This window comes from Procambarus clarkii, chromosome 46 (genome assembly GCF_040958095.1).
Source record: "Procambarus clarkii isolate CNS0578487 chromosome 46, FALCON_Pclarkii_2.0, whole genome shotgun sequence".
Taxonomy (NCBI): Eukaryota; Metazoa; Arthropoda; class Malacostraca; order Decapoda; family Cambaridae; genus Procambarus; species Procambarus clarkii.
The window spans coordinates 15,264,789-15,283,651 of record NC_091195.1 but is presented as its reverse complement, the minus strand read 5'-3'; the positions used below and the strand labels follow the sequence as shown (position 1 = coordinate 15,283,651).

Genomic DNA, 18,863 nt, shown 5'->3' with positions numbered 1-18,863 from the left:
AGGGAACGTCCCCTTCCCTCATCCTCGTAGCTTGTTTAACATGTTGATACAAGAATGTTTCCAGGATGAGGTCTACAAATTTACAGGTCCAAAAATCTTCTGTTTTAGCTTCATATGCTTCCCAGTCTATGGATTTCAAGTTGAAGTCACCGACTATCAACAGTCGTGATCTATCGTTATCCGCTCTCGCTATAATCTCTCTCATTATTGTTATAAGACCTTCACGTTTACTATCTAGCTCCTCCTTTGACCATGTGCTGCTTGGCGGTGGACTATATGCATTTATTATCATTAGTTTATCATCCTCATGGCAGATCTCTAGTGCTATTATGTCAACTTCTTGTGGATTGGCAGTCATTATTTCGTTCACCTTTAGGTGTTCTTTTACCAGCACAGCAACGCCACCGCCTTTCCTTATTTTTCTGTCCCGTCTCCAAATTGAGTAGCCCCTTGGGAATATGACCTCATTTAAAATTACATCTTCAAGTTTTGTCTCCGTGAGTGCAACAATGTCTGGTGTCTGCAGCTGTATTACATCACTTAACTCCAGTATCTTCGATCTCACTCCATCTATGTTGGTGTATGCAATCTTCAGGAACTTGTTCCCCCTCTCCTTATTCTTCACTCCCCCTCTCTCTATTGATTTTGTTGGTTTGCCTTTATGTACCACTTTACTGGTTTGCCTACCCCTATCACTTTGTAGAAAAAAGAATTTATTTCTTCTTCATTCCTGCTCTCATTTAAATGTTTTGCCTCGGCGAGGTTCAGTTTCAGCTTCTCTCTATCTTCTTTTGAAAGATCTCGTCTTAACGACCACCCGTTCCCATCCTCATCACTTTGCAATTTTCTAGCATTCCTTAGTACTTCTTCCATCTGTTTGGCACCGTTTAGGGTGATCCTCAAAGGTCGATCTTTCCCTTTTACATATCTGCCTATTCTCCTGTAGTCGCACACATTCTCTATGGTTGTAAGACCTTCCACGAGGCCAACAATTTTATCTACTACTTTAGCTTCTTCTACAGCTCTTTCTGACCTAGATGTTATCGCCTTTTCTTTGCAGCCAAAAATGATCAGGGACTTACTGCGATCAACTGTGTTTTGCACCAACTTCGGGTTAGATGCCAATTCTTTTCTCACTTCCAGCCTAATGTTTGTTTTATCTTGGTTGCTGCAGTGTCTGACTTCCTTTACTGCTTCTTCTACTTTTTCCTTCTCCTTGGCCACTTGTGCATAAGTGAGTTGCATATCTTTCTTGCACTGTTCTATTCCCTGTGTAACTTCCTCCATCTGTGCTGACAAAAGCTGTTTCTCCTGTTGAATTTCCTTGCCTAACCTATTGTAGTCATTTATGTTTAAATTTACTTTAACTTCTTCCAAAGCTATTTTTAAGAGTTTATTTTCTTCTTCCATGGCTTTGCAATTTGTTTCCAATTGATTCTTATCCTTGCGCAAGTCTTTCACTAAACCCTCAAGACATAAAACTTTGCTATTCAAATGGTCATTACTTTCTTTCAATTTACTAATTATTTCTACATGAGAGTTCACTATAGTATCTAAATTTACCAACTTGTTACGTAGACTGCTAATATCAATGCTTTCTTCATTGAATCCCTCAAAATCAAGCTCTGTTTTGTTTTTCCCCTTGTCAGTGGCCATCTTGAATGTTCTTCTCTGCACTGTAAACACGAGGGCAACTTTTTCTCATCCACTTTTTCACTTCCCTTAGCACTTTCCTGTTATCTCACCTATTTTTCAAGAGCACTATACCTTTATGTTCTCTGGGACACCACTCACTACCATCAACCTGTACTACAATACTTAGGACTGTTGAAATATGCTGGAGCTCCTCTGCTCCAGCCAGCCAGCCAGCCAGCCAGCGAGCGAGCGAGCGAGTGAGTGAGTGTGTGTGTGTGTGTGTGTGTGTGTGTGTGTGTGTGTGTAATTACCTAAGTGTAATTACCTAAGTGTAGTTACAGTTGTATATCTCATCATGGTTCAGTCGGTAGTGCGTATCCCTGCAGAGTCCAGGGACGATAGTTCGATCCAACTGCATGGCCTCAATGTTTTTTTTCTTATTGGTGGAGGCCAAGACAGTCAGTAGTTTCAAAGCGTTATATGACAAAGAGTGCTGGGAAGACGGGACACCACGAGCGTAGCTCTCATCCTGTAACTACACTTAGGTAATTACAGGATGAGAGCTACGCTCGTGGTGTCCCGTCTTCCCAGCACTCTTTGTCATATAACGCTTTGAAACTACTGACGGTCTTGGCCTCCACCACCTTCTCACTTAACTTGTTCCAACCGTCTACCACTCTATTTGCGAAGGTGAATTTTCTTATATTTCTTCGGCATCTGTGTTTAGCTAGTTTAAATCTATGGCCTCTTGTTCTTGAAGTTCCAGGTCTCAGGAAGTCTTCCCTGTCGATTTTATCAATTCCTGTTACTATTTTGTACGTAGTGATCATATCACCTCTTTTTCTTCTGTCTTCTAGTTTTGGCATATTTAATGCTTCTAACCTCTCCTCGTAGCTCTTGCCCTTCAGTTCTGGGAGCCACTTAGTAGCATGTCTTTGCACCTTTTCCAGTTTGTTGATGTGCTTCTTAAGATATGGGCACCACACAACAGCTGCATATTCTAGCTTTGGCCTAACAAAAGTCATGAACAATTTCTTTAGTATATCGCCATCCATGTATTTAAATGCAATTCTGAAGTTAGAAAGCATTGCATAGGCTCCTTGCACAATATTCTTAATGTGGTCCTCAGGTGATAGTTTTCTATCTAGAACCACTCCTAGATCTCTTTCTTTATCAGAATTCTTTAAAGATTTCTCACATAATATATAGGTTGTGTGGGGTCTATGTTCTCCTATTCCACATTCCATAACATGACATTTATTAACATTAAATTCCATTTGCCAAGTGGTGCTCCATATACTTATTTTGTCCAGGTCTTCTTGAAGGGCATGACAATCATCTAAATTTCTTATCCTTCCTATTATCTTAGCATCATCAGCAAACATGTTCATATAATTCTGTATACCAACTGGTAGATCATTTATGTACACAATAAACATCACTGGTGCAAGAACTGAACCCTGTGGTACTCCACTTGTGACATTTCTCCATTCCGATACATTGCCTCTGATTACTGCCCTCATTTTTCTATCAGTCAGAAAATTTTTCATCCATGATAGAAGCTTACCTGTCACCCCTCCAATATTTTCCAGTTTCCAGAACAACCTCTTATGTGGAACTCTGTCGAAAGCCTTTTTTAGGTCCAGATAGATGCAGTCAACCCAGCCATCTCTTTCCTGTAATATCTCTGTGGCCCGATCATAGAAACTGAGTAAATTCGATACACAGGATCTTCCTGATCGAAAACCATACTGTCTGTCTGATATTATATCATTTCTCTCCAGGTGTTCTACCCATTTAGTTTTGATTAGCTTTTCCAATACTTTCACTATTACACTTGTCAATGATACAGGTCTATAATTGAGGGGGTCTTCCCTGCTGCCACTTTTGTAGATTGGAACTATGTTAGCCTGTTTCCACACGTCTGCTACGATTCCTGTACACAGGGATGCCTGAAAGATCAGGTGAAGTGGAATGCTGAGCTCAGATGCACATTCTCTCAGAACCCATGGTGAAACGCCATCTGGGCCAGCTGCTTTGTTCCTCCCGAGCTCCTTTAGCATATTTTCCACTTCATCTCTAGACACCTCTATCCGCTCTATGTTGTTCTCTGGAATTCTTATTGTGTCTGGTTCTCTGAAGATTTCATTTTGTACAAACACACTTTGGAACTTTTCATTTAATGTTTCACACATTTCCTTTTCATTTTCCGTGAATCTGTTTCCCATTTCCAACCTCTGGATATTATCCTTTACCTGCAATTTGTTGTTTATGAATTTGTAGAATAGGCCCGGTTCTGTTTTACATTTATCTGCTATCCCTTTTTCAAAATTTCTTTCTGCCTCTCTCCTTACTGCTGTATAATTGTTTCTCGCATCTTTGTATCGCTGGTATGTTTGGGGGTTTGGCCTCTTCCTATACTGATTCCATTTTTGTGTCTTTTGGTCTCTTGCCCTCTCACAATTTCTGTCGAACCAATCCTGTTTTCTGGTCCTGCATCTCTGTTTTGGTATGAATGTTTGTGTGCCTTCCTCGTATATTTTTAAAAATTTGGCATACATTTCATTTACTTCCCTGCCTAGCAACAATTCTGTCCAATTACACTCATTAAAAAAATTTCGAAGTTCCCCATAGTTGCCTCTCTTTAAATCGAGTTTATCAACTGTTTCAATGTCCCCATTTTCTTCTAGATGATATCTTAAAGCATATTTAATGTCTAACAGGACGTGATCACTCTTTCCCAAGGGAGGAAGGTACTGGATGTCAAAAATCTCTTCTTCTTTCCTGGTGAATACTAGATCCAGTACTGACGGTATATCTCCTTCCCTCATTCTTGTGGCTTGCTTTATGTGTTGATACAAGAATGTCTCCAGAATGAGGTTCACAAATCTGCATGTCCAAAAGTCCTCCGTTCTTGCTTCATAGGCCTCCCAGTCTATTGCTCTAAAGTTGAAGTCCCCCAGTATCAACAGTCGTGATTTATCTTTATCTGCTTGTACAATAATATCTCTCATGACCATTATGAGGCCCTCTCGTTTGTCATCCAGTTCTTCCTTTGTCCACGTGTTGCTTGCTGGTGGGCTGTAGGTATTTACAATTATCAGGTTATCATCCTGATTCCAAACCTGCAATGCCATTATGTCAATATCTCGAGGGTTTTCAAATATTAACTCTTTTACCTTCAGGTGTTTTTTCACCAGTACAGCCACTCCTCCTCCCTTCCTAGTTTTCCTGTCACGTCTCCAAACTGAGTAGCCTCTTGGGAATATGACTTCATTTATTATATTTCCTTCAAGTTTCGTTTCTGATAATGCAACAATATCTGGGACCCTAAGCTGGATTATATCTTGCAACTCCAAAGTTTTTGACCTCACTCCATCTATGTTGGTATATACAATTTTCAGGAACATGTTCCCTTTTCCTTTGCTCTTTACTCCCCCTTCCACTACTGATCTTGTTGCTTTGTTTTTATGTACCATTTCACAAGCTTTCCAGTCCCTGTCACTTTGTAAAAAAAAGAATTTCTGTCTTCTTCATTTCTATCCCCATTTAGCCGTTTTGCCTCAATTAAGTTCATTTTCAGCTTTTCTCTGTCTTCCTTGGAGAGGTCTTATCTTATTGACCAAGATTTGCCAACCTCATCACTCTGCAGTTTCCTGGCATTTCTTAGCACTTCCATCATGTTTTTCACTCCATTAAAGGTCACCCTTAAGGGGCGGTTCTTTTCTTTCTCATATTTTCCTATTCTTCTAAAATCACTGACATTTTCCTTTGAGCCTTCTCCTAAACCTACTATTTTCTCTATGATTTTCATCTCTTCTGCCGCTCGGTCCACCCTAGATGAAATTTCCTTCTCTAAACATCCAAAAATGATTATGGACTTAGTTCTATCTGCAGTGTTTTGTACCAGTTTACTGTTGGTAACCAGTTCTTTCCTAATTGCTTGCCTAATTTCTGCTTCTTGTTGGTCATTTCTGGTTTTGACTTCCGAACACACTTCTTTGATAGTCTCTTTCTCTTTTACAACTTGAGCATATGTCGCTTTTATTTCTTCTTTATACTTTTCTAGTTCTTTATTCACCTCCTCTATGTGAGTTGTCAGTGAAGTTTCCAGTTGGAGATCCTTACCTAACTCTATGTTAGCCCTTAGGCTTGCTTGGAGTTGTTCACCATATGAGTCTATCTTCTTGTTTATTTCTTCAAAGTCACCACACTTCACTTTCCATGCCTCATTTTCTTTCACTAGTTCCTTGATTTGCTCCTCCTGATTTGTTACCTTGTCTGTTAATGCAGTAATAATCTTACCTTGTTGAAGCATACTCCCTTTTAGAGTGCAAAGCTCACTCCAAAGAGCTCCATTGTCCTCTTCTAATTTAAGCACTTTTTCTTCATACTTCTTTTGCATGTCCTCAATTATCTCTAACCTGCCAAGAACACCTCCTTTCCTTATATCTTGTGTAACAAGTGTGTGTGTGTGTGTGTGTGTGTGTGTATACTCACCTAGTTGTACTCACCTAGTTGTCCTTGCAGGGGTTGAGCTCTGGCTCTTTGGTTCCGCCTCTCAACTGTCAATCAACAGGTGTACAGGTTCCTGAGCCTATTGGGCTCTTTCATATCTACACTTGAAACTGTGTATGGAGTCAGCCTCCACCACATCATTTCCTAATGCATTCCATTTGTCAACCACTCTGACACTAAAAAAGTTCTTTCTAATATCTCTGTGGCTCATTTGGGCACTCAGTTTCCACCTGTGTCCCCTAGTGCGTGTGCCCCCTTGTGTTAAACAGCCTGTCTTTATCAACCCTGTCAATTCCCTTGAGGATCTTGAATGTGGTGATCATGTCCCCCCCTAACTCTTCTGTCTTCCAACGAAGTGAGGTTTAATTCCCGTAGTCTCTCCTCGTAGCTCATACCTCTCAGCTCGGGTACTAGTCTGGTGGCAAACCTTTGAACCTTTTCCATTTTAGTCTTATGCTTGACTAGATATGGACTCCATGCTGGTGCCGCATACTCCAGGATTGGTCTGACATATGTGGTATATAATGTTCTGAAAGATTCCTTACACAAGTTTCTAAAGGCCGTTCTTATGTTAGCCAACCTGGCATATGCTGCTGCTGTTATCCTCTTGATGTGAGCATCAGGGGACAGGTCTGGCGTGATATCTACCCCCAGGTCTTTCTCTCTCTCGGACTCTTGAAGTATTTCATCTCCCAAGTGATACCTTGTATCTGGTCTCCTGCTTCCTACCCCTATCTTCATTACATTACATTTGCTTGGATTAAACTCTAACAGCCATTTGTTCGACCATTCCTGCAGCTTGTCCAGGTCTCCTTGAAGCCTCAAGCTGTCCTCCTCTGTCTTAATCCTTCTCATAATTTTGGCGTCGTCAGCAAACATTGAGAGGAATGAGTCTATACCCTCTGGGAGATCATTTACGTATATCAGAAACAGGATAGGTCCAAGTACAGAGCCCTGTGGGACTCCACTGGTGACTTCACGCCAGTCTGAGGTCTCACCCCTCACTGTAACTCTCTGCTTCCTATTGTTTAGGTACTCCCTTATCCACTGGAGCGCCCTACCAGTTACTCCTGCCTGTTTCTCTAGCTTATGCATCAACCTTTTATGGGGTACTGTGTCAAAGGCTTTCCGACAGTCCAAAAAAATGCAGTCCGCCCACCCTTCTCTTTCTTGTTTAATCTTTGTCACCTGATCGTAGAATTCTATCAATCCTGTAAGGCAAGATTTACCCTCCCTGAACCCATGTTGATGGGTTGTCACGAAGTCTCTTCTCTCCAGATGTGTTACTAGGTTTTTTCTCACAATCTTCTCCATCACCTTGCATGGTATACAAGTTAAGGACACTGGCCTGTAGTTCAGTGCCTCTTGTCTGTCACCCTTTTTGTATATTGGTACTACATTAGCAGTCTTCCATATTTCTGGCAGTGTCCCCCGTTTCCAGTGACCTACTATACACTATGGAGAGTGGTAGGCAAAGTGCTCCTGCACACTCTTTCAATACCCATGGCGAGATTCCATCCGGCCCAACAGCTTTTCTCACATCCAGCTCCAATAGGTGCTTCTTGACCTCATCTCTTGTAATTTCGAACCTATCCAAGGTCACCTGGTTTGCTGCCACCTCTTCTAGCGCCGCGACATCTCCCTGTTCTATTGTAAAGACCTCCTGGAACCTTTTGTTGAGTTCTTCACACACCTCTTTGTCATTCTCTGTGTACCTGTCCTCGCCCACCCTAAGTTTCATCACCTGTTCCTTCACTGTTGTCTTCCTCCTTATGTGACTGTGTAGTAGCTTGGGTTCGGTCTTGGCTTTATTAGCTATATCATTTTCATACCTTTTCTCAGCTGCTCTTCTCACACTGACATACTCGTTCCTGGTTCTCTGGTATCTCTCTCTACTTTCTGGTGTTCTGTTATTACGGAAGTTCCTCCATGCCCTTTTGTTTTGCTCCTTTGCTTTCATACATTCCTTATTAAACCACGGATTCTTCCTTTGCTTCTCTGTTTTTTCCTGTCGGGCTGGGACAAACCTGCTTACAGCCTCCTGACATTTTTGGGTGACATAGTCCATCATGTCTTGTACAGACTTAGCTCTGAGGTCTGTGTCCCATGGTATATCTCTTAGGAAACTTCTCATCTCCTCATAATTCCTCTTACGGTATGCTAGCCTTTTGTTTTCTAGTTCTTTTTTGGGGGGAGATAAGTCCAAGCTCTACCAAGTACTCAAAGATCAATACACTGTGATCACTCATTCCCAAGGGGGCTTCCATCTTAACTTCCCTTATATCCCACTCATTGAGGATAAATATTAGATCAAGCATAGCTGGTTCATCCTCCTCTCTCATTCTTGTCGGTCCCTTGATGTGTTGGCTTAGAAAGTGTCTTGTGGCCCCGTCCAGCAGCTTAGCTCATGTATCTGGTCCTCCATGCGGGACTGTTTTCCCAATCCATCTTCCTGTGATTAAAGTCCCCATGATTAGTAGTCCAGATCCATTCCTACTAGCGAGAGATGCTGTTCTCTATTATGTTAATGGTGGCCATGTTGTTTCTATCATATTCCTGTCTGGGTCTTCTGTCATTTGGTGGCTGGTTATATATATGACTGCGAGTATAATTTTTTGTCCTCCAGTTGCTATTGTACCTGTTATGTAGTCACTGAAACCTTCACAGCCCTGAATAACCATCTCCTCAAAATCCCAGCCTTTTCTTACCAGTAGAGCTATACCACCACCTCCTCTTCCTTCTCTCTCTTTCCTCACAACACAGTAGTCCTGTGGAAACACTACGTTATGGTTTTTGTTAACTTTGTTTCTGTGAGTGCTATTATGTCTGGGTTTTCTTCAAGTACCCATTCTCCAAGTTCATTTGTTTTATTTGTAATCCCATCTATGTTAGTGGACATTGCCTTGATACTCACTTTTTTCTGTCCCTTCTCATGTTCCCTTTTTGGTGAGCGTTCTGCTGATGGATCAAACTGTTCCATGGGCGTGAGGATTTGTGGGGTGGGTAACGGGGTCTCATAGGATATTGGAGTGAGAGGTGGGGGGGGGGTCAAGTGAAGGGGGGACAGGGAGGGTATGGGATGAAGGGGGAGGGAGGACAGTGGGGGAAAGGGGGGGATGGGGGACATGGTGGAGTAGGGGAGGGGTAGCAGGGTGGGAGTGGGGTGAGGGGAAGGGAGAGTTGGATGAACATTTGAGTGGGGGCAGGGAGGGTTTGGGGTTGGGGCGTTTCTATGTAGAGGAGGGTGGTGGAGTTGCCCCTCCCCTCTGGTGGTATTGGGTTGCTGGTTGTGGGTTCCCCCCTCACAACTGGGGATGTTGTGTTGGGAGCTGTGTTTTCCTGGTTTTCTCCTCTCGCCCTGCGCTTTTTCCTTTCTTCTGCAGCCATGGCTCTCTCCTCCCTCGTCATGTCCCTCTGGAGGAATACTTTTTTTTAATTCTCCCACATATTGCAGGTGGCTCTTCCTTGTTAGAATCTTATCCTTTGTGGCCTCATTTGCAAACACTATTTTGTGTGTGTGTGTGTGTGTGTGTGTGTGTGTGTGTGTGTGTGTGTGTGTGTGTGTGTGTGTGTGTGTGTGTGTGTGTGCGCGCGCACGCGCGAGACAAATAAGAATCTCAAATCAAAGAGAATAACAAATCTCTCTTCTCTCTCTCTCTCTCTCTCTCTCCCTCTCTCTCTCTCTCTCCCTCTCTCTCTCCCTCTCTCACTCTCTCTCTCTCTCCCTCTCCCTCCCTCCCACTCACTCTCTCTCTCTCCCTCCCACTCTCTTTCTCCCTCCCCCTCTCCCTCCCTCCCTCTCTCTCTCTCTCTCTCTCTCTCTCTCCCTCTCTCTCTCTCTCAGTCCCTCCCTCTCTCTCTCTCCGTCCCTCTCTCTCTCTCTCTCCATCTCTCCCTCTCCCTCTCTCTCCCTCCCCCTCTCTCTCCCTCTCCCTCTCTCTCTCTCTCCATCCCTCCCTCTCTCTCTCTCCATCCCTCCCTCTCTCCCTCTCCTTCTCTCTCTCCCTCTCTCTCTCTCTCTCTCTCCCTCTCTCTCTCCCTCTCTCTCTCCCTCTCTCTCTCCCTCTCTCTCTCCCTCTCTCCCTCTCTCTTTCTTTCTTTCTTTTTTTCTCTCTCTCTCTCTCTCTCTCTCCCTCTCCAGATGATTAACTATGCACAAGCAACAGGGCTCCATTAAGGAACATATAATCTCCTCACACAACCAGACCATCACCAGAGAAATCTTAACAAGCAACACTGAAGTAATCGACAGGTTTGATGTCAGACATTTAGCTTCAGAGCTATGGGATGCTGCACAATTTACAGACCCAAAGGGTATCTTCTCGAGGTTATCTTGAGATGATTACGGGGCTTTAGTGTCCCTGCGACCCGGTCCTCGACCAGGCCTCCACCCCCAGGAAGCAGCCTGTGACAGCTGACTAGCACCCAGGTACCTATTTTACTGCTAGGTAACAGGGGCATAGGGTGAAAGAAACTCTGCCCATTGTTTCTCGCTGGTGCCCGGGATCGAACCCGGGACCACAGGATCACAAGTCCAGTGTGCTGTCCACTCGGCTGACCGGCTCCTTGCCGGGTACCATGCAAAATGGTTACAGACGCATGGGGTCCTGCACAATTTAGTTACATATGCATGGGGTCCTGCACAATTTAATTACAGACCTATGGGGTGCTTTACAATTTAGTTACATTCCATAATATGCCAGAATATTCTACATGAAGTTCATTAAGTCACTAGTTGACTATCATGCACCTAAACTTTATTAATCTCCCCAGCAATACACTGAAAGCTTTTGAGAAAATTCAAAATGAAGACATGAGGATAATTCTTGAGCCTCCAGATGCACAAGAATCATCAACATGAGGGAGAAGCTGAAACTCCCACCCATATGTGAAAAAATTGAGCAGCTCACTACTACCTTCTGTGTAGGGGGGATGATATCCAACATCACCCACACTCCTTAGAGAGAAACCGACTGGTGCTGTTTGTAGGTGGGAAAGTGTTGCGAATACATTAGCAGGCATTCTATATGCAAGCTGGTTGAGTAGAATTGTTGCCAATCTCATTAAACTGAATATTCCTGTTGTACGCAATGAACTAGCTAATGATATTCCATTACATCTCTACCCTGAAATACGAGTGTCTTAGACACCCATCAGCAAAAAGAGTAAGGAAAACTCAACACTCTTCAAAGCAACAACACTTGAAACTATTAATTCCTTTTTAAATAATTTATGACCTCACAAGCAATATGCTTACACTGATGGGTCTGTTCACATGACTGCAGGTCAGGCTGCAGCAGCCTGTAGAATATATGAAGACAACATATGTTGTCAATGTTTAAAGGATCCCGGTAGTACAGTTGGGTTCCTTCTCGACTTACAATCGAGAATTCCTGGTTTGAATTCCGGGCGGGACAGAAATGGTTGGGCACATTTCCTATCACCTAATACACCTGTTCACCTAGCAGTAAATAGGTACCCAGGAGTTGGTGAGCTTGTTGTGGGGTTGCATCGTGGGTGGGGTCAGAAATTTAACGTTGGGGGAAAGGGACCTCGATGTAATCCTAACATGTACAGTATGTATAAACTAGCTGCCTGTCTCCCAACACAATGAATTATTATTATTAATGTACACAGACCATAAGTGTGAGACTGAATAACTGGCTTAACTTCACACATCCAGAATTAGCTGCACTACAACTTGCCACTAACACACTGAAGAACAGGGGGAGGAGTAACTTTCTCTGATTCAAAGTCAATTCTTCAAGCACTTTAAAACCCAACATGCAAAATAGATACTAGGAATGTTATATCATCCAATATAAACACCACCATTAATACACAGAGCAAGAGTTTTAGTCTCATTTGTATGGATACTGTCTCACATAGGTCTTGTCCAGCATGATGACAAAGACAAGGCAGCTAAAACTGCAAGTATAAGCCTGAAATTAAGTTCGACATCGGCATTCTAATCTCTGCTGTAAAAACCACTGTATTTTAGGAAATTAGGAATGACAGAAGAGCAGTCACTGACACTCAAGGGCCAGAAAGCACAAGTATAAAGAGCTATGACATGTTTAGACCCGAGAACTATATGTACGGGCAGCATAAATCATCCACTAGACAGTGTGACATTGTAATTGCCAGAATTAGGCTGGGATATCAATATCTATGGCAGGTGGCTGCAGGTAATGAATCCCAACACTTAAAGACTATGGAGGATCAGTTACTGACACTCAAAGGCCAAAAAGGATGAGTATAAAACGCTATGACATGTTTAGAACCGAGAATCTTATGTATGGGCAGCATGAAACATCCACTAGACAGTGTGACTGTAATTGTCAGAATTAAGCTGTATTCCAACTGTAAACTGTGAACATGAGCTGGGACATACTCTCCAACACTATGAACAAATCCACAAGGGCCACATCCAACACTATATATGTGATTACCCTGTTATCAGTGATTTCAGACCAAATGGTATGAGGAACTTTGAGCTCTGTAACTATTTCAAACTCACGAAAATTGAAAGATATCCTTGTACTCTACCCAGAGTGTGCTAGTGAAGGCTAATGGATCAGCCTCGCATTTGATGTTCTCCTGATTTCAAGTATGACTAACATATCCTGTGAGATTGGGATATTAGATGAACTAATAGCTAGGATGTTATTTACACTTTGTAATCCTTCATATAGAATAGGGTAGCAATACACTGCTGTGTTTACCTAAGCTTGACACTAAGAAAATAATCGAGCTGTCGCAGTTTGCATCGATTCTACTTCTCTTCCCAGGGCGGGTGACATCCATAAACATCAGGCTGGCAAATGAATACAGAACTCAACCACAAACTCAACAATCGTAGCTCCATTAAAATAGAGTTTGAACTAAAAGAGACGTATGCTAAATAGCTACAGAAACTGCCAGACAAGAGAATAAGGCAAGACATTACCTGTCGGAAGTCGGGCGAGCAACGTCCATCACAGGATGTAAACACAACCACTGCGGTGTCCGAATGCATCCCCGTCGACTTCCACTTCCATCCGCCCCTTCAATATACTTCTTTACGAACTACGACACACATTTAAACACCAGCCGCATTTATATTAATTAAATAATATATTTATATTTTTAAATGTTTAAAAACTGATTTACAGTTGACTTAAATTATGCATTTAATTTAACAATATTGCATACGGATGAGTAATAGATTGTCAATACAGTACTAACTCGATTGTAATCAAAAGGCCTTATACAGATATTTTACATTTAACTGAGGGTCACTAATACTAGTGGCCTCGACGAGGGCAGGACGCCGGCGGTTTGTCAAAGTCCCCTCCATTTGCCCTGATGATCTTCTCCAGCTGTATTTTAATTAAAACCCAGAAGAGATTTGGCGTTTACTATTCAGCGGGTAGGCGGTTCCATGGGTTTACCTGAATTTACCTGAGGGCCACTATGGCCTCGACGAGGACAGGAAGCTGGCGGCTTGTCAAAGGTCCCCCCATTTGCCCTGATGATCTTTTCTATCTTTGAATTTTCAATCTGAATTTGAATTTTTTGCATTGTTTTTGTATATTTTTCTTATATCTAGATTTTGATATAATTGCCTTTTTTACCGTTAAACAGCCCTCTTATGCAAACTAGTATAGACCCAGAACTAAACCTCTTATTTAGCATCTATGACAATCATCGCTTTAATTATCAAAATTGCAGGTATTAAACACAAATACAAATATTTATTCAGGTAAAGTACACACATACAAGGTGAAATACAAAAGTTGATGGAGTTATAGATAGATCTAGTACATACAATGCCTAAAACCACTATTACACAAAGCGTTTCGGGCAGGAAAAACACTAAGACTAAAACTTAATACTAACTTAAATTAGAGTATAAATTGTGTTGAGAAAAAATCAGAAAAAAAGGGGGGGAAACATGGCAGAAAAAAACAAAAATACAATTTGGTCAACAAACAGCATTGTTTAAAATCGTAGACATGGGTTGACATTTAGGGGTGAGGTAGGTTACATTGAGTTAATTAGGTAGTGTTTAGTTTTTATCTTAAACTGGTTGAGAGAGGTACAGTCTTTAACATAATTGGGAAGGTCATTCCACATTCTGGGTCCCTTGATTTGTAAAGCATTTCTAGTTTGACTAAGTCGTACTCTTGGAATATGAAATAGGTATTTGTTTCTGGTATGGTGCTCATGGGAATTATACAGCAATGTATATAGTATTATACAGCAATGGTCGATGGCTTATATTTTGAGTGGAGAGTCCGTATAAACAACTGGGCCTCTACCCTTCAGACTGAACTATTTGCCTTGCTCCTTGCACTGAAATGTGTACAAGTCTCCAAACTTGATACATTAATTGTAAGTGACTCTTTATCATCCTTAAATGCTCTCAACTCTTTAAGACATAACTGTAACATGCTCGTGCCCGAAGCTAGACACAAATACAACAAAATAATTAAATGATGGTAACAGACCATTACATGTGGTCTCCATCTCATGTTGGCCTCCGAATGCATGATAGAGCTAATAAGTTAGCCAAAGAATCTGCCTTTAAAGGAGCCGTTGAGTGTAACCTTGGGTTGTCAATAAGCAGTCTGAGGCCAATAGTAACCAAGAACTTCAACAAGATCTTATAGATCTGAGGCAAAGTGAAATTGACACCAGTAATTCCATCTATCATCATACTATCATGCAAGAGGAGCCACACATCTATGGTTCATCCAATATAATCAGCAGACTTCTAGATGTTACTACTGCTCGGCCTAGACTCGGTTACAAGTATCTCTGGGAATTCTCATTATCTGCTGATGTAGACCTGACCAAATGTAAACTGTGTCAACAAAATTATTCGCACACCCTCCGTCACTATGTGATGGTGTGCGAAAAAATACGTGAATTCAGAGACAATTCTATAACAAATGTTCAAGAGATGTGTAAATATTTCATTCAAAATGATCTGCTACCAGAAATTTTAGCCAAATATCCCCAGTTTGCTAACTGTAGGTAGTAACTAAGTGATTGTAACCTATCAACCGCTGCCCACTGGATGAGGGGTGATAATTGCTCCAGCCGGCTACCAAACTCACCATCTGTTAATTACGAAGTGAACAAGGGGACCGGTGCCAGACCTAAGACTCCTGCCATCACCCCAGCTCCCCCACAAGCACCAGGTGCTGGACCTTCTGCCAGTGGTGGGCCTGCCCCTGGTGTAGAGTGGCCACTCCCTGGTTCTGCCAGTGGTGGGCCTGCCCCTGATGTAGAGTGGCCACTCCCCGGTTCTGCCAGTGGTGGGCCTGCCCCTGATGTAGAGTGGCCACTCCCCGGTTCTGCCAGTGGTGGGCCTGCCCCCTGATGTAGAGTGGCCACTCCCTGGTTCTGCCAGTGGTGGACCTGCCCCTGATGTAGAGTGGCTACTCCCTGGTTCTGCCAGTGGTGGACCTGCCCCTGATGTAGAGTGGCCACTCCCTGGTTCTGCCAGTGGTGGACCTGCCCCTGATGTAGAGTGGCCACTCCCTGGTTCTGCCAGTGGTGGGCCTGCCCCTGATGTAGAGTGGCCACTCCCTGGTTCTGCCAGTGGTGGACCTGCCCCTGGTGTAGAGTGGCCACTCCCTGGTTCTGCCAGTGGTGGACCTGCCCCTGATGTAGAGTGGCTACTCCCCGGTTCTGGGATAATGTCACCTACTGTGAGGGGGACCTCCCACAGCTGGACCTCACAGTCAACTGGAAGTGGGGGATAAGGAACTGGATCAAAATGAGACAGATCGCAACCTCAGCCTCCCTACCACCTCGCTCTTGGGTTGCTCCACTGTTCAAGCAGTGGTTGCCCTTCGTGACCGGTTGCAGGAACACCAGCAGCAGTCACAGCAGCAGACGGAGCGGCTACAAGAGCAACTCCAACATGAGAAAAAATCCACCAGCGATATTTCGATGATGCTCACGCGTATGAGGGGACTTGTAAGCAATGACTGCCAAACTCCCCCTTCCACCCCTGAACCCTCCAAACATGTGTTCGCTTGCCTATCAGGAGAAACTTCTAGTGATCTTGAAATCTTGTGTAGTGGAGCCCTTCCACACAAGTTAACTGCCAAAGTTGTGTTAAGGTACGTTCAAAACGACTCTATAGCTGGAAATGACCGACAAATTGTACTAAAGAATTGGAGGCAAATGTGTTCCTTTGGTAATATGCTAAGAAATGTTCCTGGACTTATATTGTATTGAAATAGATAATATATATTAAGTGGACTAATGATATCAGTCTATATAATTCTGACTTTAAATGAACAAATAACAAAGTTATCCGTCCTTAGCTGGAACATTGCATCCCTCAAAAAAAGGTTCTGTGATTTACATCACAAAGTAACAACTGAACACATCGATATTGTATGTCTCCAGGAGTGCAGAGTTCCCGCAAGATCCTCACCCCCGAAATTGCCCTCATTTGTTTCTTACAACCTCAGCTCCAGTAACTCTTGCATTCTATACATCAAACAATCCCTACCCCATCAACTTCTGCCAGAAAAACAAACTGCCGGTCAACAGTATCATGGAGTGAGGATCTATGTGGGCAACTCTGTCCTCAATGTATTTAATCTATATGCTCCAGCAGGAAAGTTAAATTATATTGATCTTCCGGCCTGCGCTCAAGCAGAGCCAACCATCATTCTTGGTGACTACAATGCTAGACACAAGGACATTGGTGGCTCTCGCTTCAGTAACGGTAACGGGAATCAACTGCTGTCGCTACTAAATAGTCACCAAGATGTGCAGATTGTGGGTGACCTTGAACCCACGCATGTTTGTGGAGGCATTCTAGACCTCTGTGTTGGTTTCAACGTCTCTCACGTCTGGTGCACATCATCTATTGTAACAGATTTGTTGTCAGATCATCACCCTAGATTGACTACTCTATGTATAGGAAATACCATCCTGCCCGGTGGGACTTTTAAACGCAAACGGCTCAGTGTTCCTCCTGCTCGACGTGAAGACTTTGTTGCTCATGTGTCAGAGTGGTACAGCACTTATGATCCCTCCACAGTCCAGACATTTAACGACGGTCTAGTACAGAGCATTCAGATGTTTGCTGACCCTTTAGGTCGGCCCCCTGCACCATCCAATAGTCGCAACGATATGAAAGGTAATAAACGCCATGCCTATTACAATGACCCCAAACTGCGTACTTTGAAACGCACTGCCAGACGAGTTGGGCTTGCATATAGGGAAACACGTACGCCAGCAATGCTCAAGCTCTTTCAGAAAACCCTAGCCAAGGCGAGGGAGCGCATGACAGAGCTCAGGCAAGATAACTGGGAAACTTTTGTTAACAGTCTCAACTCTCACACCCCCCTCAGCCAGGCATGGAAGGATATTAAAAGAATTAAAGGCGATAAGCTCGGCCAAGTAGCACACCCTCACCCTCTACACAGAGCAAACGAGTTAGTCGATGCTTGGGCAACCACCTCTAGCTTCAATAATCTTCCCCCAGACATACAGTTCAGATTAAATGCTGGTTACGGAGATCGAGAAAGGCTCGTTGACTTCATGCTCCACAAGGAAGATGAATGCAACGTGCCATTTACTGAGTTTGAATTACTCGCGGCCCTAAACAAAGGCAAAGCCACATCCCCCGGTGAAGATGGTATCACTTATGACATTGCGTCTGCTCCCTTTAGTACCAGGGAATCCCCTGCTTGAACTGTATAATATGAGCTATGTTACTGGGGAGCTTCCTATCTCTTGGACCAACAGTATAATCATTCCAATTCTCAAGCCAAATCAAGAGAATGCTTTCCGCCCAACTTCCCTTACTAGCTGCATGTGCAAAACATTCGAGAGAATGGTCCTAAACCGTCTCCTCCATAGAATAAGAACCATGCTATCCCCCCAGATATATGGCTTCATGCATGGAAGGAGTGTGCATCATTGCATCACCACCTTTCTTACCCTGCACACTGAAAAGTCATACACCACCTTCCTAGATCTTAAGTCTGCCTTTGATATTGCAAATAGACATGTTATCTTGAGTGAGCTTGCAAGAATGAATATTGGTGGTCGGCTTCTTTGTTGGATCAGGGGTTACTTATCCAACAGGAAGTCATCTGTATTTTTCCAGGGGCATAGGAGTGTAACAAGAGACTTTGAACTAGGCACCCCGCAGGGTGGTGTCCTCAGTCCTACCTTATTTAATATCTTAATAAACACGCTGTTAAACTCTATACCGAGCAAACCCAACGTCCACATCATTAGCTATGCTGATGATATAATGCTACACACCACTGGGTATGCTGATGATATAATGATACACACCGCTGGGTATGCTAACACGCAGAACACTCTTAACTCTGTATTAGACTCATGTCAGGACCTAGGTTTAATTATCTCAGCAGAGAAAACAAAGATACACAATCGGCGCCCACCCAGGCAGGGAGGAGCTGTTCGCAAGATGCAACTGTCTGATGGCTCCCAGCTTGACTATATAAACAGATTCAAATACCTTGGCCTTGAGGTGCCACTGTATGGTCCTGTTGTATTCAGACTCTGTCGTCAGTATAAAGAGAGGCTCCGAGCTCTCAAGGCTGTTGCAGGTTATCACTCAGGCTATGGTGCCAATGTCAGAATTGTCAAAATTAATTCCTTCAATTTATATAATATGTTAAAGACTTTAAGTTAATAAAACTAACATCCTTCAAAGTTGT

The 18,863-nt window shown here is 43.1% G+C and overlaps 1 protein-coding gene across 1 annotated transcript in view; it reads right to left on the bottom strand.

Moving 5' to 3' along the window:
• Positions 1-13,193, bottom strand: part of fry (Protein furry) — a 542,054-nt gene extending 528,861 nt beyond the window's left edge. Inside the window, 1 exon segment of the mRNA XM_069301552.1 lies at positions 13,103-13,193. The gene's annotated coding sequence lies outside the window, so the exon portion shown is untranslated.
• Between the last annotated feature and the right edge of the window lie 5,670 nt (positions 13,194-18,863).